Below are 26221 nucleotides of genomic sequence, written 5' to 3' on the forward strand. Positions count from 1 at the left end.
AAGAGAGGCTGGACCTCAGAAGACTAGTTAGGAAGCTGTTATAGGGTCCAGACTTAAGATATTAACAGCCTCAGCCAGGACAGTTGCAATGGGAATGGAAACAAGGGGCCAAAGTCAAGAGACATTTCACTGGTAATAATGTCAGGACTGGTCTGACTTCAAGCAGGACTCAGGTGCATAAGGAAGGGCTGTAGTGAAGGGGTACTGACCAGTCCTTCTCCATAACTGAGAACAAAGCCAGCAGAGTGGGAGGAAATTGCTGAAATGGAGCATTTGATTAGAGAGAAAGTCTTTATTTTCCTAATGCTAGGGATGATTAAACCCAGGCAGAGCTATCAGGGCACTAGCCTGGCTCTCTCACAGGCAAGCAGCCATCTGCCCTGTCCGCTAAGGTATACAACCACTCAAAGCTCCTTTCTGCTTGATGAGTCTGTAATTAATTTATCTTAGGAATTTAAATATTGAAGGGGGCCTTAGAGCTTATTTAGTCAGTGGCTTTCAAACCTAACTGAACATCAGGATCCTCCGAGGAACTCTATAAATTCAGATTTATTGAGTTATTTATTATTTATTACTCAATAAAGGCAGCCTTCATTTTCAGAAATTTGGATTTGATTGGCAGAGCCTGGGAATCTGCATTCTACAGTGTCTTCAAGTGATTATAATGACTTTGACTATTAAAATTTAAGAATTATTTAGAGCCACCATTTCATTTTGTAGGTGAGTAAACTGAGGGCCAGAGAGGAGCAAGGACTTGCCCAAGGACACACTGACAAGCGTACCTGTTAGTGGCACAGTTGGAACTAGTATCCCATGCTTAGGGCTCCCCCCATATTTTACAAGCCAATGCTTGGCCCCATTGTTTGGCTCTGGGTTGAAGGTTATGCGGTAACCTTTTCCTGACACACCCACACTCAAGGAGATATATTGCTTGAGTGTAGGATGTACACAAGAGAGAGCCGAGAGCAAAAATAACCATAGTAACAGTTAACATTTACTGTACGCCAGGCATTGCTCTAAGCACTTTACATATAAAACTCTCTTAATCTGTACCGTAGCCCTATGAATATTATCCTCATTATATAGAAGAGGAAACTGAGCTACAGTGGTGTTAGGAGGGCAAGATGCTGCTTTCACCACACATCGTGTTCTTTCTGGTAACAGTTTTCCTTTGCCCTGGGTCACTCTGAGCCTCCACTCTGTAGTCCCTTCCTTTAGTCCACACAGAGCTGGCCTCTTCCTCTCTTTGCTTCCCCTCAGGGAGCCACTTCAGAACTGAGCAGTGGGAGAGTTTAGCTCCAGAGTCTCCCCAAAGTGCCAAGCCCCACTGTGGACCCTTTTACTGAGGGGCTGCAGCCAGAGAGCTGAGCCATCAGGACTGTTCAGGCAACTGGCAGTGTGTGCTAGTGACCAGCCCTGCCAGTTGGCCCACAGCAGGGCCTGAAGGTAAGCAAGGCAGCCAGGGTGGAGAAGCTCCTTCTCTTGCCAACACCAACTTGCTGCTGGAGGGGCAGACATTTTCAGGGAATTCATTCTTTGGTGGTGGGGTTGGGGAGCTTCTCTTTAAGGTACATTCTTGGCCAGAGCAGAGCTGCAGAGTTGTTGTGAAACTTTAAATAAGCTTTTATTGCTGGTGGGCATGGATGAGGCACATATAACATTGCCTCTTGAATGCTGTTGAAACGTCATCCATTCTGTTACTCAAGGACCTTGTGTTAAGACTCACTTGACAAAAAGTTCTTGGGCTTAATAAAAAAAGCTTCTCTCTCCTTGAGGTCCTGGTGGTGAGTTTTCTTGGCTGTGTTTCTATTTTGCAGTAGCTGCTAGGAAGCTCAGGATTCTGTTTGTTGCTAAAGTGAACACTCATCTGATTTTGAGTTCTTGACAGAATTAACTTCCTCTTTTTCAGTTTTTCCTCCAGTTTATTTATTTATTTATTTATTTTTTGAGACAGAGTCTCACTTTGTTGCCCAGGCTAGAGTGAGTGCTGTGGTGTCAGCCTAGCTCACAGCAATCTCAAGGGCTCAAGCAATCCTCCTGCCTCAGCCTCCCGAGTAACTGGGACTACAGGCATGTGCCACCATGCCTGGCTAATTTTTTCTATATATATTAGTTGGCCAATTAATTTCTTTCTATTTATAGTAGTGACGGGGTCTAGCTCTTGCTGAGGCTAGTTTTGAACTCCTGACCTCAAGCTATCCGCCCGCCTCGGCCTCCCAGAGTGCTAGGATTACAGGCGTGAGCCACTGCGCTCGGCCTTTCCTCCAGCTTTAATAGTTATTCATCTCAGACTCAACTTTAAGTTGCCCAGTGGTATATGTGCTTTTATTTTAAGCTATCTTAAACAGTTTATCAGAAATAACCAGGACAGAAAATAAACAAATTAAACTTCTTGTTTCTATACTACAGTGATTATTTATGGATCCATCTTTTTATTAATGGTCCATTTATTTTATCTACATTTTATTTCTGTTATAAGAATGCTAGATTGAAAGTCATAGAGTGTACTTAAAAAAGGAACAATAGCATTTATTGAGTGCTTGCTATATGCTAACCACTGTTGTTTATACATATTAACTCATTTAATAATAATCTTATGAGGTAGGCATTATTATTATTTGCATTTTACAGATAGAGTAACTGAGGCACAGATCAAATGACTGCCTGTGTAGCAAATGGTAGAGCCAGGACTCAAATTCAAAGCCTGTACACCAGTGATTCTTAACAGGGGATGATTTTACACCTCTCCCCCTTCCTCCAGGGATATAGGAAATGTCTGGAGATATTTATGGTTGTCACACTGGGGAGTTGCTCAGTATTCTGCAGTGAGTGGGGGCTAGGGACACTGCTAAACATCTTACAGCGCACAAGTCAGCCCCCCATAACAAGGAATTATCTAGCCCAAATGTCAATAGTGCTGAGGTTCAGAAACCCTGCTGTATACCAACTATTATATCATCACTGTAGGCTTCATGAAAGCTCTTTAGCCTGGTTCTCTGTCCTTGATCTGCCTGGACGACTAAATAAGCCTCAGAATGGGCCAGGCAATTGTGTCCACAGCAGGACACACTCCGTAAGGGAGCACAGGCATTTCAGAAGACGTGCCCTGGTGCTCACGTAGCCTGAAAAGTGGAACCCTGATGGAGAAAGATTGCTGAAAGCAAGAAGCAAAAAGCAGAAAGCCTTCATGCCCATTGTTATCGCTGGTCCAAAGAAGAGCAGGGACTGCAGAAGGAACTTGTGGGGTGTTACATTAGGGGATAAGTGCCTCATCCTGTGACTAGAACCATCTAGAAGTCCCTAGGTTCTGTAGCCCCAAACCCCACGTGCTTCATGTGTCCCCTGACACCCACTTCTCCCTCCCTCTGCCCATGGCTCCTCTGCTCCCAGCTTCCCAGACACTAACCCCACAGCCTGCCAGGCCTATGTCTCTGTGAGCAGGTCCCTCGTATCCCCTCCATCTCACCTAGACTAGTAGTACAGCCTCGCTCCCTGTGGAGAAGAGGAGTTGTATCCCCACCGCACCCTCACGCCTAGCACACTGCAGGCTCCTGCGTGTGTAAGTCTCCGTAGAAAAGTCTATGTGCAGCCTTTTTGTGCACACTGCTAGAAGAGTCCTTCTACACCTGGCAGCTAGGACATCGCTTTGGGAAGGCAGTGCTGTTGTGGAAAGAACACTGCACAAGTTTCGGCAGGCCTGGGCTGGTGGATTTGTGTACTCAGGGGTCCTGCGTAGGGCTCAGGGCAGGCCCTGAGTTACATCTGTCTCTACGGTGCCTGATGAAGGACTTTGCATGGGGCTGGCCGTCAATGGTTACTTGTTGGATGGAATAAATGCATCACTGCTCTGCTCTCCTATCAGGACAGATAGAAACCACCTCAACTAAGGGACCCAGGTGGTGGCAACAGCCTGCTCCATGCAGAGGATGCAGCACACGTGGCCGAAGGGCTCCCCCGCTTCCTGCCCACTGTATAGGCACCCAGACATGGTAGTAAACCCTGTCCCCGGTCTGTGGGCTTCTCTCAGCCTACCCCAATCCACTTCCTAACCATACACACTCAGGGATGTACCCTGAGGCGAGGTGCTATTAGTTAATTAAACTGAGATTCATTAGGGGTCTACTATGTGCTAAATACTAGCTAAGTGTTGCAGATACAGCAAGTAGTAAGAAAGACATGGTTTCTGACTAGTGGGGAATAGAGATTTTCAGCTAGTAACTGTAAGTGAAATGTGTGTAATGAAAGAATTAACAGGGGAGTTTGTAACTGTTTATTACTGATAGATGGAAATGCCAGAAATTCAGCGAATATAATTTTCATCTTAGAAGCTGGGGCTCAGAAAACAATACGCTAATGCTTTGGCATGTTGAGTACTTGGATCTAAAGGGCATTGGAAGGACCTCAGAAGCAGCCTCAGAACCAAGGTCTCTCTGACCTTCTGCTCTCTTGTCTATCTTGCCTCATTCTCCCCTGAGGCCTGTTTTAACACCCAGAATTCCTCTTCCTGGAGGCAGGTCATGGAAACTGGATCCCCTTTTACCCAAAGCAAACCATAAAACCTAGAAATATTGCTCTAACCTTCTCCTGCCTTCTCTCTGACCTTCTGCTCTCTTGTCTATCTTGCCTCATTCTCCCCTGAGGCCTGTTTTAACACCCAGAATTCCTCTTCCTGGAGGCAGGTCATGGAAACTGGATCCCCTTTTACCCAAAGCAAACCATAAAACCTAGAAATATTGCTCTAACCTTCTCCTGCCTTTCTGTGTAGGAACTGGTCATGAAAAAATTCTCTGACCTTGTCTGATAGTAGGACACAAGACCCTCATTCCAGAAGGGGTCCTGCCTCATACCCAGGAGGAAGGAATGCCACACAGAGAGGCCAAGAAGAACCTGAACAGCCTTTCCTGAGTTTCCCCACTCAGTCTGTTACTATTAGATCATTTCCTTTTTGTCCTATCACATTTCTACATATTTGTCTATTCTTCAATCTAAGAATAAAAATAGACAGTTTTCCCTTCATTTCTGAAGGCTCCCACATCAGGGAAAACATGGACTAAATAAATCTATTATGCTTACTCTCTTATTAACCTGTCTTTTGCTGTAGGAGTGTTGGCCATGACCCTTAGAATGGGGAGGAAAACTGTCATACCCTTTCTGCCCTACAAAGCCACATTTGTGTCTCATTCCTCGATGCTGATCCTGCCCACAGGCAAAGGTAGCAGTTATGTGCGTGGCCTGATTTGGTGAAGACCACAGATACATCCACTCCAAAATGTCTGGCTTCATGGCCTACTATGATATAGCTAAAAGAGCACTGGAATTGTCAAAAGATCTATTTCGGCCTCTTCCAGTATGTTAATGTTTCTCAGACAATCTCCTCCTTGGCAAAACTGTAGTAACAGTAACCATCCCCAGCATCCAATGGGATTGGCCTTGTGGCAGCCCCCCTCTTCTAGCAGACCCCAAATCCCCACACCCAGAGATGGGGCAGTCAGGCCACATGACAAGGCCTATGATTAAAATGTCTATGATAGCTGAATGAGGAACAGAGGGCAGACCCTTGTCCTCTCCCCCCTGGCCTAGTTTGCAGATGATACTTTGGAGATCCTCAAGTCTGGGGCTCCCAAACAGTAGGAATAGAACTGGTGACCTGGGGGATGGATGGACATTAAAAATTTTATTATCTAGTGCTGATTTTATTGTGTTTGGGGAAAGTACAACTAGCACAGCAAACCCAGGATTCTGTGAATTTATTTACTTGGAATGATGCTAGGTTAAAAAAAAAAAAAAAAGGGTGACCTACTGTAAAAAAAATAGCCAGGTAAATAATCATTCACTTGGCACAATGATACAACAAGAATCATCAAGGTGGCACATAAATGACTGACTGACATTTGGGAAACGATCTACTAAGTCTCCTCATGTTATCAGCGATGAAACTGAGGACCAAAATGGTGAAATTTAAGCTAGGCAAGAAATAAACTTGGGGTTAGAACTGGATTCTCTGGAGCTCCAGGTGGTGCCATTTCCCCCAGCACCCCAGGCTGCCTCTCTCTGTTGAGCTCTCTACATTAGAAGATATCTTAATTAAGGTTCTTTTGTTTTTAAATAACAGCTTTACTGAGATATAATTCATGTACCATAAAATTCACCCTTTTAAAGTGTACAGGTCAGTGGGCTTTACCATATTCACAGAGTTGGGCAACCAACATCTCAATTTTAGAACATTTTCATCACTCTCAAAAGAAACCCCATATCCATTAGTAGTCACTTCCCGCTCCTGCAAGGGGGAGGCAGTCACTTCTCCCGGCAAAAACTAATCTACTTTTTGTCTCTATGGATTTGCCTATTCTGGACATTTCATATGAATGGAATCATATCATATGTGGTCTTTATGTCTGGCTTCTTTAATTTAATTTCTTTAATTTAGCATGATATTTTCAAAGTTCATCCAAGTTGTAGCAGTGATCAGTTCTTTACTCCTTTCTATGGCTAAGTAATATTCCATTGTATGGATGGATATACCATATTTTATTTACCCATGTATCAGTTGATGGACATTTGGCTTGCTTCTGTTTTTTTGCTATCATGAAGAATGTTGCTATAAATGTTGATGTACAAGTTTTTTTTATTTTTTGTTTTTTTGAGACAGAGTCTCACTCTGTTCCCCAGGCTACAGTGCTGTGGCATCAGCCTAGCTCACAGCAACCTTACACTCCTGGGCTCAAGCAATCCTTCTGCCTCAGGCTCCCGAGTAACTAGGACTACAGGCATGTGCCACCATGCCCGGCTAAGTTTTTCAACATATTTTTAGTTGGCCAATTAATTTCTATTTTTAGTAGAGATGGGGTCTTGCTCTTGTTCAGGCTGTTTCGAACTCCTGACCTTGAGCAATCCTCTTGCCTCAGCCTCCCAGAGTGATAGGATTACAGGTGTGAGCCACCGCGCCCGGCCTATGTACAAGTTTTTGTACAGAGGTATGTTATCATTTCTCTCTGGTGTACCCCTAGGAGTGGAATTGCTGGGTCATATGGTATGATCAAGGGTCTTGATTGCAAACAAGAGAAACCGCCTCTGGCCCTCTTGAACAAAGGGGAAGTTTACTGGCAGGATAGTAGAGGTTTCCAGAATCCACAAGGGAGAGATTGAAGGACTGGGCCTGGGAAATGGGGCAAGAGCCACAAAACGTTCAGTGGTTAGACAATGGAGCCACATGCAGGGTTGCCCCATAGAAATGGTTGTGCCTGACTGGCAGAGTGGCTCATACCTGTAATCCTAGCACTTTGGGAGGCCGAGGTGGGAGGATTGTTTGAGGTCAGAAGTTCAAGATCAGCTTGAGCAAGAGTGAGACCTCTGTCTGTACCAAAAAAAAAAAAAAAAAAGAAAAAAGAAAAATTAGCCAGACATGGTGGCATGTGCCTGTGGTCCCAGCTACTGGGGAGGCTGAGGCAGGAGGAATACTTGAGCCCAAGAGTTTGAGGTTGCAGTGAGCTATAATGATGCCACTGCAGTCTAGCCTGTGCAAAGGAGTGAGACTCTATCTCAAAAAAAAAAAAAAAAAGGAAAAAAGAAAAGAAAAGAAATGTCAGGCCTGTGCACTGTTGCAGCCTGCCCTTCTGGCTCTTGCCCAAGATTCAGTCTCGGAGAGAGCCTCCAACTGGCCAAGCCTTATGTATTGCTCCTCCTCTCCCTACCAGCTCCAGGCCAGGGAGAGGGATGACCTGGCCACTTCAGCCCAAGAGCATAAGGGAGGCATCACACAATGGACAGTGTCCCCAAAAGGGAAAAAGTAAGGCAACAATATGAAGTTGGGGCCGGGCGTGGTGGCTCACGCCTGTAATCCTAGCACTCTGGGAGGCCGAGGCGGGCGGATTGCTCGAGGTTGGGAGTTCGAAACCATCCTGAGCGAGACCCCGTCTCTACTAAAAATAGAAAGAAATTAATTGACCAACTAAAAATATATATATAAAAAATTAGCCAGGCATGGTGGTGCATGCCTGTAGTCCCAGCTACTTGGGAGGCTGAGGCAGGAGGATTGCTTGAGCCCAGGAGTTTGAGGTTGCTGTGAGCTAGGCTGACGCCACGGCACTCACTCTAGCCAGGGCAACAAAAGTGAGACTCTGTCTCAAAAAAAAAAAAAAAACAATATGAAGTTGGAATTGGGATAAATACTGGACACCCAACAGAAGGACAAACGTGCTAGAGCAGGGCCAGATCAGGAGGGGAAAAAGCTAACACACAAAGGAGGGAAAAAGCAAGGGAGGAACAGAGAAAGAGGGCAGAGCCACAGCCTTACACTGATTCTGAAGTCACCCAACCTCTGGATTTCCAGTTATATTAGCTGGTGTGACTTGGATTTTCTGCTGCTTGCAGCCAAATGCATCCTAACTGATAAAGTAGCAATGACACATAGAACCCAACCAGAGACAGCAAAAGTCAAGGAAACCAGTGAGAAGACTTGAGTCCTAGCCCCATTTCTGCCTGGTGCCCCTAAGCCAAGGCATTTGATTTCTGAACCTCAGTTTTCTCTTTGTTTCAGAGTTGTGAAGTGAAATGAAGGATATAAGAGCCCTGTGTAGACTAGTCTGAAGTGCAAAGGATTATTATTCTTCCCACAGGCTCTCATAATCAAACAAAACAGGAGCAAAAACATGGTAATAAATGAACAAACAGCTGTTTTCTCAAAGGCTTTAATATTCCAGGTTCCCATTTGGCCTAAGTTTTCATGTGTTCTCTATACTTGGCGGCTGGGTGGGAGGTAGTGGGAGGTAGGAAAGAAAAGGAAATGCTTTGAAGTAGAATTAGGTCAAAGCTGATCATTAAACAGCATGTAGATTTGGGGAATTTGCTTTTCCTTTTCTCTATACTCTTAAAGAAGCACTGGGGAAACGGTAGGAGGGGAGGGAAGGAGGACGCCAGATGTTCTACCTTCACTGTCTTATTTTATCCTTACAGCAGCCCTTGGAGGTGAGGCTGATTACCTCCGTTTCTCAGATGTGGAAATGGCACAGAGAGGGGAAGTCACCTGCCGGTAGGTATGCATTTGAACTTAGCCCCATCAGAGTTCAGACCCCAGGCTCTTTTTCAGCACACCTCACCAGCTCCCAGGAAGGCATAAAAACATATTCCTTTTTGGCATCTGAACTCCAAAGTTTAAAGTCCCTTAGAGAGCCCTGAGAAAAGGCATTGTTTCCTCAGGTTAGCTTCAGATATTCTTTATCCTTGAGGGAGGCAACTGTGGTATCAAAAGAACAATGGTCGGCCAACAAGGTGGCTCACTCCTAGCACTCTGGGAGGCCGAGGCGGGAGGATCGCTCAAGGTCAGGAGTTTGAGATCAGCTCTGAGCAAGAGCAAGACCCCATCTCTACTATAAATAGAAAGAAATTAATTGGCCAACTAAAAATATATAGAAAAAAATTAGCCGGGCATGGTGGCGCATGCCTGTAGTCCCAGCTACTCAGGAGGCTGAGGCAGGAGGATCGCTTGAGCCCAGGAGTTTGAGGTTGCTGTGAGCTAGGCTGACACCAGGCATTCTAGCCGGGCAACAGAGTGAGACTGTGTCTCAAAAAAAAAAAAAAAGAAGAAATGGGCAGTTTTATTTTTTCCTTCCTAAGTTTCATATCCTTTATTTCTTTTTCTTGGTCTTATTGTGTTCGTTAGGACGTCTAGTACAATAGTGAAAAACAACGGTGAGAGAGGATATCCTTGCCTTGCTCCTGATCTTAGTGGGAAAGCTTTGAGTTTTTCACCATTAAGTATGATGTTAGCTGTAGGTTTTTTGTAGATGTTTATGAAGTGGAGGAAATTCTCCTCTATTTCCAGTTTGCTCAGATTTTTTATCGTGCATGGACATTGGATTTTGTCAAATGCTTTTTCTATATCTATTAATATGATCATGTGATTTTCTCCTTTAGCTTGCTGATGTGATGGATTACACTGATTGATTTTTAAATGTTGAGCTAACTTTGAATACCTGGGATAAATATCATTTGGTCACTGCTGAATGTTTATGTCCCTTAAAATTCATATGTTGACACCTAATCCCCAATGTGAATGTATTTGGAAGTGGGGCCTTTGGGAAGTGATTAGGTCATGAGGCAAGAGCCCTCATGACTGGAATTAGTGGCCTTATAAAAGAGACCCCAGAGACTCCATTGTCCCTTCTGCTATGTAAGGATGTAGAGAAAAGATGGCCGTCTATGAACCAGGAAGCAAGCCCTCAGCAGACACCAAATCTGCTGTCATCTTGATCTTGGACTTCCCAGCCTCTAGAACTGTGAGAAATAGATGTTTCTTATTTAATCCACCCAGTTTATGGTATGTTGTTATAGCAGCCTGAATGAACTAAGATAGTCATGGTATATAATTCTTTTTTTTTTTTTTTTGAGACAGAGTCTCGCTTTGTTGCCCAGGCTAGAGTGAGTGCTGTGGCATCAGCCTAGCTCACAGCAACCTCAAACTCCTGGGCTTAAGTGATCCTACTGCCTCATCCTCCCGAGTAGCTGGGACTACAGGCATGTGCCACCATGCCCGGCTGATTTTTTTCTATATATATTAGTTGGCCAATTAATTTCTTTCTATTTATAGTAGAGATGGGGTCTCGCTCTTGCTCAGGCTGGTCTCGAACTCCTGACCTTGAGCAATCTGCCCACCTCGACCTCCTAGAGTGCTATGATTACAGGCATGAGCCACCGTGCCCAGGCTCCAAAGGTTATTAATTATTGATTCAATTTATTTAATAAATATAAGCCTATTCAGATTGTCTATTTCTTCTGGTGTAAGTTTTTTGGCAGATTATCTCTTTCAAGCAATTGGTCCATTTCATCTAGGTTATCAAATTTGTGGGCTATAGTTGCTCATATTATTCCTTCATTGTTCTCTCTTTTTTTTTTTCCTTCTTTTATTTTTTCCAGCATATTATGGGGGTACAAATGTTAAGGTTACGTATTTCCCTTTTCCCCCCTCCCCCCTCAAGTTAGAGTTGCAAGCATGTTCATCCCCCAGTTGGTGTGCATCACACTCATTATGTATGTATATACCCATTTCCTTCCCCTCTACCTGCCAGATTCATTATTCTCTTAATGTCCATGGAACCTGTAGTTATGTCCCCTCTTTAATTTCTAATATTAGTAATTTGTGTTTCCTCTCTCTTTCTTTTCTTTTCCTTTTTTTTTTTTTTCTTAGTCTGGCTAGAGGCTTACTGATTTTATTTATTTTATTTATTTATTTATTTATTTATTTTTTTAAAGAACCAGCTTCTAAACTGGTATTAACTGAGCAGCACCTAAGTGGACACATAGGTACTACAGTAATAGGATATTGGGCAGGTGGGGGGGGTTATATACATACATAATGAGTGAGATGTGCACCATCTGGGGGATGGTCATGCTGGAAACTCAGACTTGTGGGGGGAGGGGGGAATGGGCATTTATTGAAACCTTAAAATCTGTACCCCCATAATATGCTGAAATAAAAAAAAAAGAAAGAAATCTTTCCCTTTTGCAAACTCATCAAAAAAAAAAAAGAACCAGCTTCTAGTTTTATTTATTTTCTCTATTGATTTCCTATTTTTTTTTATTTCTCTGATGTTTTTGTTCTGATTTTTATTATGACTTTCCTTCTACTTCCCTTGGACTTGATTTGATCTTCTATTTCTAGTTTCCTAAGGTAGAAGCTTAGATTATTGAATGTAAATAATATATGCATTCAATGCTATGAATTTCCCCTAAGCAGTGCTTTTGCTGCATTCCACAAATATTGATAAGTTGTATTTTCATTTAGTTTCAAATATTTAAAAATTTCACTGGAGATTTATTCTCTAACCCATGTGTTATTTTGAAATGTGTTGTTTAATCTCTAAATATTTTGGTATTTTCCAGCTATCTTTCTATTATTGATTTCCAGCTTAATTTTATTGTGGTCTAAGAACAGATATTATGTGATTTTTATTCTTTTAAGTTTGTTAAGGTGTATTTTAATGGCCTAGAATGTGGTCTATCTTGGTGAATGTTCCATGTGAGCTTGAGAATGAGGTGCAATCTGCTGCTGTAAGATGAAGTAGTCTACAGATGTCAATTATATACAGTTGGTTGATGGTGCTGTTGAGTTCTACTATGTCCCTACTGATTTTCTGTCTGCTGCATTCCTTCCTTCCTTCCTTCCTTCCTTCCTTCCTTCCTTCCTTCCTTCCTTCCTTCCTTCCTTCCTTCCTTCCTTTCTTTTCTTTTCTTTTCTTTTCTTTTCTTTTTTGAGACAGAGTCTCACTCTCTTGCCTGGGCTACAGTGCCGTGGTGTCAGCCTAGCTCACAGCAACCTCAAACTCCTGGGCTCAAGCAATCCTCCTGCCTCAGCCTGCTGAGTAGCTGGGACTATAGGCATGCGCCACCATGCCCAGCTAACTTTTCTATATGTTCTTCGTTGGCCAATTAATTTCTTTCTATTTTTAGTAGAGATGGGGTCTCACTCTTTCTCAGGCTGGTTTCAAACTCCTGACCTTGAGTGATCCACCCGCCTCAGCCTCCCAGAGATTTGTCCATTTCTTATAAAGGGGTACCATTGTTCTTTGTTCCTATTTTTGTCTTCCACACTTTGTCTGCTTTTTGTGGTTTTAATTGAGCATTTTGTGTGACTCCATCTTTACTCCTCCCTTAGCACTCCTCCCTTAGTACTTCTGTTTTTACTTGTTTTAGTGGTTGCTCTAGAGTTTGCAATATACATTTAGAACTAATCCAAGTCCACTTTCAAATAACACTATATTGCCTCACGAGTAGGGCAAGTACCTTATAATAACAAAATATTCCTAATTCCTCCCTCCTGTCCTTTGTATCATTATTGTTATTCATTTTACTTATGCATAAGCATATATAAATATATATGTATTTGATTATGTATGTCTATATATATGTGTGTGTTGCTATTATTATTTTGAACAAACTTATCTGTTGGAACAATTAGGAATAAGAAAAGTAAAAGCTTTTATTTTACCTTAATTTATTCCCTCTCTGATGCTTTTCTTTTATTTGTGTAAATCTGAGTTTCTGATTTATTAATATATAATTTTCCTTCTCTCCGATGAACTTCTTTTAATATTTCTTGGAAGGCAGAACAACTGGCAACAAATTCCCTCAATTTTTGTTTGTCTGAGAAACATTATTTCTCCTTCACTGTTTTTTATATTTACTTATTTTTGAATTTCAACATCTTATGTGGGGGTACACATGTTTAGGTTACATACATTGCCTTTGCCCCACCTGAGTCAGAGCTACAAGCATGTCCATCCCCCAGATGGTGTGCACTATCCCCATTAGGTGTGATATACCCATCCCTTCCTCCCCCCTTCCACCTGCCTGACACCCGATGAATGTTACTACTACATGTGCACATAAGTGTTGATCGGTTAATACCAATGTGATGGTGAGTACATATAGTGTTTATTTTTTCATTCTTGTGATACTTCACTAAGTAGAATGGGCTCCAGCTCTATCCAGAATACAAGAGGTGCTAGATCACCATTGTCTGTAGTGGCTGAGTAGAACTCCATAGTATACATATACCACATTTTATTAATCCTCTCATGTATTGATGGGCACTTGGATTGTTTATACATCTTTGCAATTATGAATTGTGCTGTTGTAAACATTCTAGTACAGATGTCTTTTTTATAGAATGTCTTTTTTTCCTTTGGGTAGATGCCCAGTAATGAGATTGCTGGATCAAATGGTAGGTCTACTTTTAGCTCTTTGAAGTGTCTCCATATTACTTTCAATAGAGACTGTACTAGTTTGCAGTCCCACCAGCAGTGTATAAGTGTTCCTATCTGCATCCATGCCAACATTTATTGTTTGGGGACTTTTTGATAAAAGCCATTCTCACTGGAGTTAAGTGATATCTCATTGTGTTTTTGACTTGCATTTCCATGATGATTAGAGATGTTGAGTGTTTTTTCATGTTTGTTGGCCATTAGTCTGTCTTCTTTTGAAAAGTTTCTGTTCATGTCCTTGGCCCACTTTTTCATGGGGTTGCTTGATTTTTTTCTTGCTGATTTTCCTGAGTTCTATATAGATTCTAGTTATCAGCCTTTTATTGGATGTCTAGCATGCAAATATTTTCTCCCATGCTGTAGGTTGTCTGTTTGCTCTCATGGTTGTGTCCTTGGCTGTGCAGAAGCTTTTTAATTTGATCAGGTCTTATTTATTTATTTTTGTTGTTGCCGTGATTGCCTTTGGGGTCTTCTTCATAAATTCTTTCCCTAGGCCAATGTCTATAAGTGTTTTTCCAACATTTTCTTCTAGAATTCTTATAGTTTCATGCCTTAGGTTTAAGTCTGTTATCCACCATGAGTTGATTTTTGTGAGAGGTGAGAGATGTGGATTCTCTTTCAGTCTTCTACATGTGGCTATCTGATTTTCCCACCATTTATTGAATAAGGATTCTTTTCCCCAGTGTATGTTTTTGTCTGCTTTGTCAAAGAGTAAAAGGCTATATGAGAATGGTTTTATATCTGGGTTCCCAGTTCTGTTCCATTGGTCTATGTCTCTGTTCTTGTGCCAGTACCCCATGCTGTTTTAGTTATTATAGCCTTGTAGTATAACTTGAAGTCTGGTAAACTGATGCCTCAAAATTTGTTCTTTTTGCTTAAGTTTGCTTTTGCTATTTGGGGTCTTCTCTGGTTCCATATGAAGCACAGAATTCTTTTTTCTAGATCTGTGAAAAATTATGTTAGCATTTTAATAGGAATTGGATTGAATCTGTAGATCACTTTGGGTAGTATAGACATTTTAACAATGTTGATTCTGCCGACCCATGAGCATTGTATGGCTTTCCACCTGTTTACATCCTCTGCTATTTCCTTCCTCAGTGTTTCGTAGTTCTCTCTGTAGAGGTCTTTCACCTACTTAGCTAAATGTATTCCTAGGTATTTTATTTTCTTTGTTGCTATTGTGAAGTGTATTGAGTCTTCGATTTGGTTCTGTTTGACTGTTGTTGGCATATAGAAAAGCTACTGATTTCTATACATTGATTTTGTAACCTGAGACTTTGCTGAATTTGTTTATCAATTCCAGCAGTCTCATGGCAGAATCTTTGGGGTTTTCTAGGTATAAGATCATATCATCAGCAAAGAGCAATAGTTTGACCACTTCTGCCCCAAGTTGGATGCCCTTGATTTCCTTCTCTTGGCTGATTGCTCTGGCTAGGACTTCCAGCACTATGTTGGATAGAAGTGGAGACAGAGGACAACATTGTCTGGTTTCAGTTCTAAGCAAGAATGCTTTCAATTTTTTCTTGATCAGTATGATGTTGGCTGTGGGTTTGTCATATATGGATTTTATCATTTTTAAGTAAGTCCCATCTATGCCTATTTTGTTAAGCATTCTTATAAAAGGGTGATGAATTTTATTGAATGCTTTTTCTGCGGCTATTGAAAAGATCATATGGTCTTTGTTTGTACTTCTAATTATATGGTGAATTACAATTTATAGATTTGTGTATATTGAACCATCCCTGTATCTCTGCAATGAAGCTCACTTGGTCATAATGGATTATTTCTTGATAAGCACCTGAATTCCATTTGCTAGGACTTTTTGCTGATAATTTTTGCCTCTGTATTCAGAAGGGATATTGGTCTATAGTTCTTTTGTTGTTGTTGTGTCCTTTCCTGGTTTTGGTATCAGAAATAAAATATGTTGGGGAGGATTCCTTCCTTCTCGATGTTGTGGAATAATTTCTGCAGGATAGGCACCAGTTCTTCTTTGTAGCACTCTCCTTCACTTTTGATGTATAATTTCACATGTTACCGAATTCTAGGTTGATAGGGTTTTTCTCTTAACAATTTAAATATTTCACTTCATTTTCTTCATGCTTGCATGGTTTCTGAGGAGAAGTCAGATATAATTCTTACATTTGCTCATCTATAGGTAAGGTATTTTTTCCCCTCTACCTTCTTTCAAGAGTTTATCTTTGATTTTCTAAATTTTGAATATGATATGCCAAGATGTAGTGGGTTTTTTGTTTGGTTTTTTTTGTGTGTGTTTTGCTTTTATACTGCTTGCTGTTATCCAAGCTTACTGGATCTATGGTTTGGTATCTGACATTAATTGGGAAAAAAATTACCAGTTATTATTGCTTCAAATATTGCTTCTGTTTCTCTCTTTCTTCTCCTTCTAGTATTTCCAATATACATATGCTATATGTTTTGTAGTTCTACCACAGTTCCTGAATTTTCTTTTCTTTTCAGCCTTTTTTTCTCACTGCTTTCCATTTTGGAAGTTTTCTTTCTTTTCTTTTCTTTTTTTTTTTTTTTTTTTGAGACAGAGTCTTGATTTGTTGCCCAGGCTAGAGTGAGTGCCGTGGTGTCAACCTAGCTCACAGCAACCTCAAACTCCTGGCTTCAAGCAATCCTCCTGCCTCAGCCTCCCGAGTAGCTGGGACTACAGGCATGTGTCACCATGCCCGGCTAATGTTTTCTATATATATTAGTTGGCCAATTAATTTCTTTCTATTTATAGTAGAGATGGGGTCTCGCTCTTGCTCAGGCTGGTTTCGAACTCCTGACCTTGAGTAATCCGCCCTCCTCGGCCTCCCAGAGTGTTAGGATTACAGGCGTGAGCCACCGGCCCGGCCCATTTTGGAAGTTTTCTATTGTCATATCTTCATGTTCTGAAATTCTTTCCTCAGCTTTGACCCATCTACTGATAAGCCCATCAAAGGCATTCATTTTTGTTTTAGCATTTCTTTTCTATTCTTTCTTAGAATTTCCATCTCTTTGTTTAGGTTTACCATCTGTTCTTGCTTGTAATCTATTTTTTCTATGAAAGCCCTTAGCATATTAATTATAGTTTTAAAAATTTCTTTTTTGATAATTCCAACATTCCTGCAATATCTGACTCTGGTTCTGATGCTTTCTTTGCCTCTTCAAACTGTATTTTTTGCCTTTTAGTATGGTCTCTCTTTAGTCCGATTTCTCAATTCCTAAGTCTAAATTGGGATTTCATTGTCCTTGACATCCCAGGAAGAGAAGGGGATCACAGTGACTGCACCTGCCAACAGGGTCTGCATAGGAGGCAAGCAGCCAGGGTGGACAGCAGCAGGGCCAGGAATAGAGTGTGTGCTGGTTTCATGGGGCTGCCATAGCAAAGTACCTGAGACCTGATGCCTAAAAACAACAGAAATTTACTTTCTCCCAGTTCTGGAGGCTGGAAGTCTGAAATCAAGGTGTCAGCTGGGCTACAACCTCTCTGAAGGCTCCAGCAAAGGATCTTTCCTTGCCTCTTCCCAGCTTCTGATGGCTGCTGACACTCCTTGGTGTTCCTTGACTTGTAGATGCATCACTGCCATCTCTGCCTCGCTGGTCACATGGTAGTCTCCCTGTGTGTCCCTGTGTCTCTGTTATGTCTTCTTATAAGGACACCAGTCATTAGATCAGGGCCACCCATCTTAACTAATTACATCTGCAAAGATCCTATGTAAAAATAAGGTCGCATTCACAGGTACTGGGGGTTAGGACTTTAATATATCTTTCACAGGGGGAACCCAGTTCAGCCCAGAGTGCTGGGCTGTCTTTTGAGCTTGTCAGCAGAGGTATCCGCTGAAATGATTTGACAACTAGCACAGAATTCATGGTATCTAAAGGGAGAATGATGGGAAAGTGAATTCGTGAGGTAGCAACTTCTACATTTCTGAAAATGGGGCAGTAGAGGCTCTGGGAGCCAATTGAACCCTTAATCTTCTCCCCCATCCCTGGCAGAGGCAGGTTCTTCAAAATTGCCATCTGAAATGCAGGATACTTTGCTAGTCTTCACCTGACCTATAAGTTCAAAATAAATGCCAGCAAATTGGCCCTTCCATTATTTATAAGGTGTAGTTTCACATGCTGGTTAACATCCCCTTCCAAGGTAGATGTGTGTAATTCACCTCAGTATTTAAGAGAGATCTCCCAGAATTCTGCTCAGATTTATTGTCAAATAACAGTTCGGTAAAACCGTGTCTGATGCTGACTCGGGACTGGTGGGGAAGTTGCCACAGGCATTGAGCCCTGGCATCGATTTGTGACTTCCCATCGGGAGAACCTCAGGGGTGGAAGCTCACAGGCTTGATTGCCTTCTTAGATTAATATTTAATAGGATGACCGCCCCCATCTAGCCTGCCAGCCCGGATCAGTGCCACAAGTGAAGGCTTGGCCTTGCTGTGCGCAAGGGCTGTGAGGAAGATTTGGCAAAATTTTAATTAAATGAAGATAAACATACACAGGGAGGGTGAGTCCATTAGCTGGCTCCACCACCCAGAGAGAAAAGGCCTCGCTAATCACACGCCACAGCAGGGGAAATGACCTGCAGACCTGCAGCGTCCATTTGCTTTCAAATTAAAAAACATATTTCCAAAATAAATATGCGTGGGGTCTCTGTTTGTCATGTTGTTTCTCCTGAAAAGCAGGAGAGCTGGGATGTTAATGAACAACTGTTTTCCATATTTCAGCTCAGGAAAGCTGAAAACACAAGTGCAGCAACACAAGGCTGGAGTGGCCCTTCTCTTGGAGGAGGGAGGGAAGTTGGACGGGAAACCAAGCACAGGCGAGCAGACATTGAGGACTCATCCCTGAGGAAAAATACAAATAACACAGTCAGCCTGGGCTGGATCAACTGAATCTAGATGTGGGTGGGAAATCAGGTGTGGCAGAGATACGCTATTTGCTCAGAGGCAAGGAATCAGCAAGGTTAGATCTTAGAATAGGTCTGCAATTCATTGACCTTTATTTGGATTGCAAGATGGCCAAGAAACAGGGCTGGAGATTGAGTTTACAATAATCTAGAAGGAACATTTTATCCAATTTGGTCAGAAAATAGGTATTTCATTCACTCATTAGGGTATATATTCATCCCTTAATATGTAACAAGTGCTATTCCAGGTCTGGGATGCAGCAGTGCAGTAGACTTAACGAAGTCTCTGTTCTCGGGCAGCTTATGTTCTAGTAGGGAGAGGCAGATAACAAATGTTCAAGAAAATATCAGATGGCAAATAAGTTGGAGATTTGAATGGTAGGAGAGAGCAGGCTGTGCAAAGATCAGGGGACAGCATCCCAAGGAACAGCAAACACAAAGGCTCTAAGGAAGGTAGGAGCTTGGTCTGTTGTAGGAATGCAGAGAAGGCCAGTGTGGTTGGAGCTCAGTGAGAAAGGTGAAGAAAAGGCAGGAGCAAAGTTAAGGAGATTGAATTTTATTCCAAGTGCAATTATTTACAATTGTTTATATGAAACCTGTCATTCCCACTAGAGTACAAACTTTAAGAGGGCAGAGACTGTATCTATTTTGTTCATTCAATACCTGGTTTGCATTCGAGGGCATGTACTAGCTGCTTTTTCCTTTCCTTTCGGCTGGATTCTCTGTTCTTTTGACCCCTCTATAGTCTGGTGGGCCATCCTCCAAGATGCTCACCTCCTTATGTGAAGTCCCCTTTTACACTGAATCAGGGCTGGACCTTTATGACCAGTAAAACAAGGTGGAAGTGATAGTGTATGACATTCAAGGCTAGGTCATAAAAGTCATTCCAGCATTCATCTTGGTCTCTTGGATTTCTTACCCTGGGGGAGGCCAGCTGTCATGCCATGAGGACACTGAAGCAGCAGTGTGGAAAGGCTCACCTGGAGAGGAACTGAGTGCCTGGACAACCAACTTATCCAGCACCAACCTGCCAGTCATGTGTATGAGCCACCTTGGAAGTGGATCCTCCTATCCCAGTCAAGCCTTCAGAGGACTGTAGCCCCGGCTGACGAATGATTACAGCCACATGTGAGGGACCCTGAGCCAGAACTGCCCAGCTGAGACCTTCCCAAATTCCTAACCGGCAGAAACCATGAACAATAGTAAATGATGGTTATTCTAAGCCATTACGTTTTGGTTGATTTGTTACATAGCCATAAGATAACCAGGACTCAGAGTATAAGGTCGTGCAGGAAGCAGTGGGGTGAAAACACGACTATGAGGAAGTGCTTAAAGTGACCCTTTTCATGTGGGACAGAGGATCGGGGAACACCTGAGACGAGGGGAGGACTAACGTTATTCCTTGAGGACATCTAAGAGTCACGTCTTAGGAAAAAGAAATCATTGATGAGATAATTGAAAAATAAATGTAGAGGGAAGAGTTTATCCATTATTTTTTTTTTTTTTTTGAGACAGAGTCTCGCTTTGTTGTCCAGGCTAGAGTGAGTGCCGTGGCGTCAGCCTAGCTCACAGCAACCTCAAACTCCTGGGCTCGAGCGATCCTTCTGCCTCAGCCTCCCGAGTAGCTGGGACTACAGGCATGCCCCACCATGCCCGGCTAATTTTTTATATATATGTCAGTTGGCCAATTAATTTCTTTCTATTTATAGTAGAGACGGGGTCTCACTCTTGCTCAGGCTGGTTTTGAACTCCTGACCTTGAGCAATCCTCCCGCCTCAGCCTCCCAGAGAGCTAGGATTACAGGCGTGAGCCACCGCGCCCGGCCTGAATTTATCCATTATTATCTCCTGTGAACGAGACAAAGGCCAGGGGATTCAAAATATATTTATAAGAATCTAGAACCTGTGTAAGTACCTCAGGTGTGTTGTTTTTGTTACCGTGGTCTAGTGCTCCAGGGTGAAAGCTCGTGAATATTTGGTTAGGGTAACAAAGAGACGGGGAGAGGTATGGGGGAGAGGCATCGTCCCACTCCAAAGCCACTTGAGGGGAAGCTACTATGGAGGGGAAATCAGGCTGAGGCCTCGCACCTGCTGAGGGAAACAAGTCAAGGACGGGGAGCCTGGCTGGGCCTGAGGCAGGTCCCTGGGGCTTAACAGTTGCAAGGCAAGAGAACAGAGTGAAGAATGAAGTGAGACCGGTTCAGTAATTTCCTGGGGCGTAGGCACAGCCACCCTCCTTCCTGAGAATCTTCCTTCGTCAGAGCTGGCACCTCACAGGTGAAAACCTGGAGCCATCTCCATTAGCTGTGCGAGACGTATTCCCAGCCAATTATTTATCTTCAAACAACCCCCTCCTGACACATTTGTCTGGCTACTTATTTCTGTAATTAACTGACGTTCAATTAAGGTCTTGAGTTCTTCTTTCAAAATAAATTTTATCTGGAGCTCCATGTATTAAAATAAGAGCAGCGCTGCTCCAGAGAAGGTGGGAATGGGAGGGGGGTGCCGAGCGGGCCTCCCCCCAGCCTCTCCTCACCACCCCCTTAGTACCCCAGAGTCTCGTCCCAGGAACCCTAGCATCCTGAAGGTCATAGCTTGGAAACCACAGAGCAAGGATGTTCTGGAGCCCACCACATCGTTTTATAATAATGTACTGTTTGTGGTTATTTATGCCACTGTTTTCTTCTACTACTCAAATAAATGGATTAATCTTCCTGAGATACCGTTTCATCATACACTTTCCATGCTTAAGGCCTCTGGGAGGATCCTGCTTCTCAGAAGTTAAAGTCAAAACTCCTTTCTCAGCCTTGTCTCTGCTCCCCAGATACTAACCCCCCTCTCTGGGCTGACTCCCTCTGTTTAGGCTCTGCGCCCCACCCCTGGGCCCTGCGCCCCACACCCGGGCCCTGCGAGTGCATTTCCCCCGCGTGCAATGCCAACTCCTCCTCCCATCCACATCCACATTCTTCGAGGTGCTGCTTGGACCCCATTTCTTGTGGGACAACTTCTCCCGTAGCCTAAGGAAGGGACTTTTTCTCATTAGCAGGTCCATATCTACACCGGTCCTTTGACTTTTAAAATTGCTGTGGATCAGAAGTCACAAAACTCGAGGGTTGGGGGGACCTGAGTGATGGGCTAGTTGAAGCTCATATTACATAGATGAGGGGACTGAAGTCCTAGAGTTGAATAACTTGCTCAAGGTCACCCAGTTCATTAGTGCCAAAGCCAACTGAGAGTCTAATTCTCCAGACTGGAGGAACTACTCTGGGAGCTTCTGGAAGGTAGAGACTGTGTTCTAAACATCTTTGAATCCCCTACACATTGTAGGTGTTCAGTTAATGTCTGTGGAGCCGTCGATGCATTGGTGAGGGACCCCTCACCAGCCATGCTCTCCCTTTCACTTTGGAGGTTAATCAAAAGCCAGCGGTGCTGAGAACGAAGGCTGAGAGGCAGCAGCTGCGGAATAAAGCATGTGTGACTCAAACGGCAAGTGCCAGGGGCCTGCCACTGCCAGATCTTGCCTCTGGAAGGCACGCGTAAAAGAAGGGCAAAGAAGCATCCCTCCACCCCAAAGTAGCCTTTCTGAGCATCAGTGCGTAGGAAAGTCTTGGAATTGGGTGAGGCTAGCTGTGGTGTTTGCGGCAGTGTGTCTCTGGGCCAGTTACTTAGTCTCTCTGAATGTCCACCTTCTGATCTGTAAAATCAGGAGACTATGAGGATTGGGAAAACGTACGTAAAACATTTGGTACACTTAAGGCACCCAATAACTGGTTACTATTTTTCAAAAATCACATTGCTCTTATTTTTATTTATTTATTTATTTATTGTATATTTATTTTAGCGTATTATGGGGGCACAAGTGTTAAGGTTACCCATGCCCCCCATTGTCCGTGCCCCCCCTCCCCTCGAGTAAGAGCTTCAAGCATGTCCATCCCCCAAAAGTTGCACATCTTACTCATTGTGGTTGTATATACCCATCCCATCCTCCCCCCTCCCATCCTCCTGACACCCGATAAATGTTACTCCTATATGTCCACTTAGGTGTTGATCCGTTAATACCAATTTGCTGGTGAGTACATGTGGTGCTGGTTTTTCCATTCTTGAGATACTTAGTAGAATGGGTTCCAGCTGTATCCAGGAATATACAAGAGGTGCTATATCACCATTGTTTCTTAAAGCTGAGTAGTATTCCATGGTATACATATTCCACATTTTATTAGTCCACTCATGAATTGATGGGCACTTGGGTTGTTTCCACAGCTTTGCAATTGTGAATTGTGCTGCTATAAATATTCGAGTGCATGTGTCTTTTTCATAAAGTGACTTTTGATCTTTTGGGTAGATGCCCAGTAGTGGAATTGCTGGATCAAATTGTAGACATTGCTCTTATTTTTTTCCATTTTATGCTAAAAATGTTCAAACACATAGCTCTTATTTTTTTCCATTTTTTTGGTAAAAATGTTCAAACACATAGCAAAGTAGAATTTTACACTGAATAGCTGTATACGAAACACCTAGATTCTACCATTAGTTTCTTACTAAAATTGCTTTTTCACTTATCTATCCATCTCTTCATTCTTCTATCTACCCATTAATATATCTTATCTTAGTGATGCATTTTAAATTGTAGACATCAGCATAAACACTTCCCCTACATCCTTCAGTGTGCATATCATTAACTAAGTTCATTATTTGTTTTTTCATTTGATGTAAAATTTAAATACAATGAAATGTATGAATTGTAAGTGTACATTCGCTGAGTGTCGACAAACATATACCTGTGTAATCCAAACCCCCATCAAGATATATAGAACATTTCTATTACCACAGAAAGTTCCTGCATGCTCCTCCCCAGTCCTTCCCTCCCTCCACCCCTAGAAGTGACATTGTTCAGATTTTTTCCCCCATCGATAGATTACCTATTACAGAATATCATATAAATGGAATCATACACAGGACCCTTGTCCAGGTGGCCTTGGACCAACCCCAATTCCCCTCCTTTTCTTGCCTGTAGTTCTCAAGAATAACTGTAGAATGTGCTGGAAATGCAACATCTTGAGATAAGAGGAAGCTGGCCAGAACAGCCCAGGCTTTGTTTCTCCTCCCCCAAGCCCTGAAGTGGGATGTCCTTCAACACTCTAGCCCAGCGCATCCCAGTACCCCTGGGTTGGGCGGGTTGCTGTCCCAGCTGCTCTTTCAGCTGCAGCATAAGAGGGGCACACACAGTTGAGACACCATCCTTCCCCAGCAGCTTTCCTGAGCCTTGGAGGACTGGCTCACAGTGAATCCTGGGCTTCTGTTGTCTCTCGCTGCCTATCTATAAGTAATAAACCCACTTTGTGTAAATTGTCATATGCATGGGTGTCCTTTCTCATCAGCCTCAGACAAGTTGGTAACCAGTGCTCTGTGAACCTGCTTCACATCATATAGTACATATACTTTTGTGTAAGGCTCTTTTTACTCGGCATAATATTTTTGAAACCCATCTAGGATGTATGGACAGTGGTCCATCTTTTTTTTTTTTTTTTGCAGAATAATACTCCATTGTATGAATATACCACCATTTATTTATCTATTACCCTGCTATTAATTTTTAATAAATGCATTAGTTGCATTTCTCCTTTCCTTATGGTAGATCGTCACCAACAATATGAACTGCCACAACACTCATCCAGAAAGGTACTGGCATTTCTGAGATAGGAAAAAACCCTGAGCCAGTGGGAGAAGATGCTCCTCACAACACATCTTCAGCCAGTTCTTCTCTGGCTTAAGTCAGCAGATAGATGCAGCACCATCATAGATAGAAGATTAGATTTTAATTTCCTCCAGGGAGATCCCTCACCCCGTCTTATTTTTATTCAGTGCATTTCCCCCAGCTCCCTCCACCATGAAATGACTTGGAGACAATTAAGAGCCTTCTGCTTCCTCATCAGTAATATTTATGACTATGGAAATATTTATGATGCATGGAGAGGGCTTGGGTCAGGGAGGAGACTGAGCTTTTGCTGTCCTTGTAAATGGGATCTGTCTCCTGCTTGTTTTTGCCAGGGATGTAAAACGGAAGAGTGCACATCATATAGTTTAGGGTTGCTTTTCCCCCCCCCATCTAACCTTTGTATTCAGGTTGTGGATTAATCGGTGATAAAGGCTTTTTTATTATTGACCTCTGTGCTTGGAATGAAGGAGGCATTTTGGCTTTCTGAACACTTTGGTAGTGTCACCTCCTTTTTCTAGGCCTGCCTCAAATACCCTGTCCAGGCCAGAGCTATACCATAGGAGGAAAAGGCATTTTTAACCCAATGACAGAAATTTCTGCATTCTGTAAGAGGCTCAAGAGCTGCTAAATGCCTCTGCATAAATAAGGAAGGGCCAGAGTCATTTTATGTTTTTGGTAAAATTGCCAGGAAAAAAAACCCTTTCACCTCAAATATCCACTTTTCTCTACCCACACCCCCCCCCACACACACACACCCTCCATGCCCTTATTCCTGCCTGTCTCCCAGGAATCCCCTTTCTCCTTCTGAGTCTAGGGCTTCCACTCGGACTCCGGATTCCATCCTTCCCCACCCAGACCTGGCTCATCTGCACCTACAGACACTCCATTGTAAATGCTTCTTCATCCATGCCCACAAGCACGGTTTCCAACTCTCTCATAATACTGAAACGTATTTATAAAAATAGAAATACGTATCAAGCACACATTTATACAAATAGACCTATTTAGGAACACCTCCTACATGCCAAGCGGCCCTTTCACATGACTGCCCTCTATCCCCTTTGCTTCTGAAATTCTTGAAAACTGCACTCTCTGCCTCAGTTTCCTCACTCTTCAGGCCCTTGCCTCCTTGTCAGTCCTCATCGCCCTACTATCCCAAAGGCTGCCCTCAACTTCTTAGCTGGCAGCTGTAGCAGCCTCTCCTCGGTGCCACCTCCTCTGGTCCTGGTGACCAGCCCCTTCCTGCCCACTTCTTGGGCTGCCTTGTCCTTTATTGGACTTTATTTTTCCTCTCACATCCTAAAGATGATCCTTCCTCAAAACAGTGTCATTGGACCAATGACATCCCTTTTCCCACCATGATTTCACCTCTTACTGTGGGCAGTTCATCCCAAGTTTATCTAGCTCCAACCTCCCTTCTGATGCTCAGACCCTCATTCCAAGCTGCTCTCTAGACACATCTTTCTGAGTCTCTCACACCAAAAGCAACCTTCTCCCCTAAGCAAAGAGGTATAGAACATGGTTTCTGTCCTCTGGGAGTCAGAGACACACACATGCAGATTCTATCACAAACCCTGAGAGTTAATTAATATTAAAGGTGATGATATGAGTCATACCATATGACAAGATGTTAAATGAGTGATGCTAGTAACACGGATGCTTGCCCAGAGGAGAGAGAAACTGTGGGCTATACTGTAGAATGTGGGCTGAGGGTCCCTTCAGCCAAAAGGGACAGAGAGGGTGTTTATTCCAGACATGCAGAACAGGGTAAGGTAGGATCTTTCAAAAAATATTCTTTCAACCTACATTCAACCACACAGGTCATGATGCTTCTTAACCTAAGGTAGTACTGCTC

The sequence above is a fragment of the Microcebus murinus genome, chromosome 2 (assembly GCF_040939455.1).
Source record: "Microcebus murinus isolate Inina chromosome 2, M.murinus_Inina_mat1.0, whole genome shotgun sequence".
NCBI classification, from domain to species: domain Eukaryota; kingdom Metazoa; phylum Chordata; class Mammalia; order Primates; family Cheirogaleidae; genus Microcebus; species Microcebus murinus.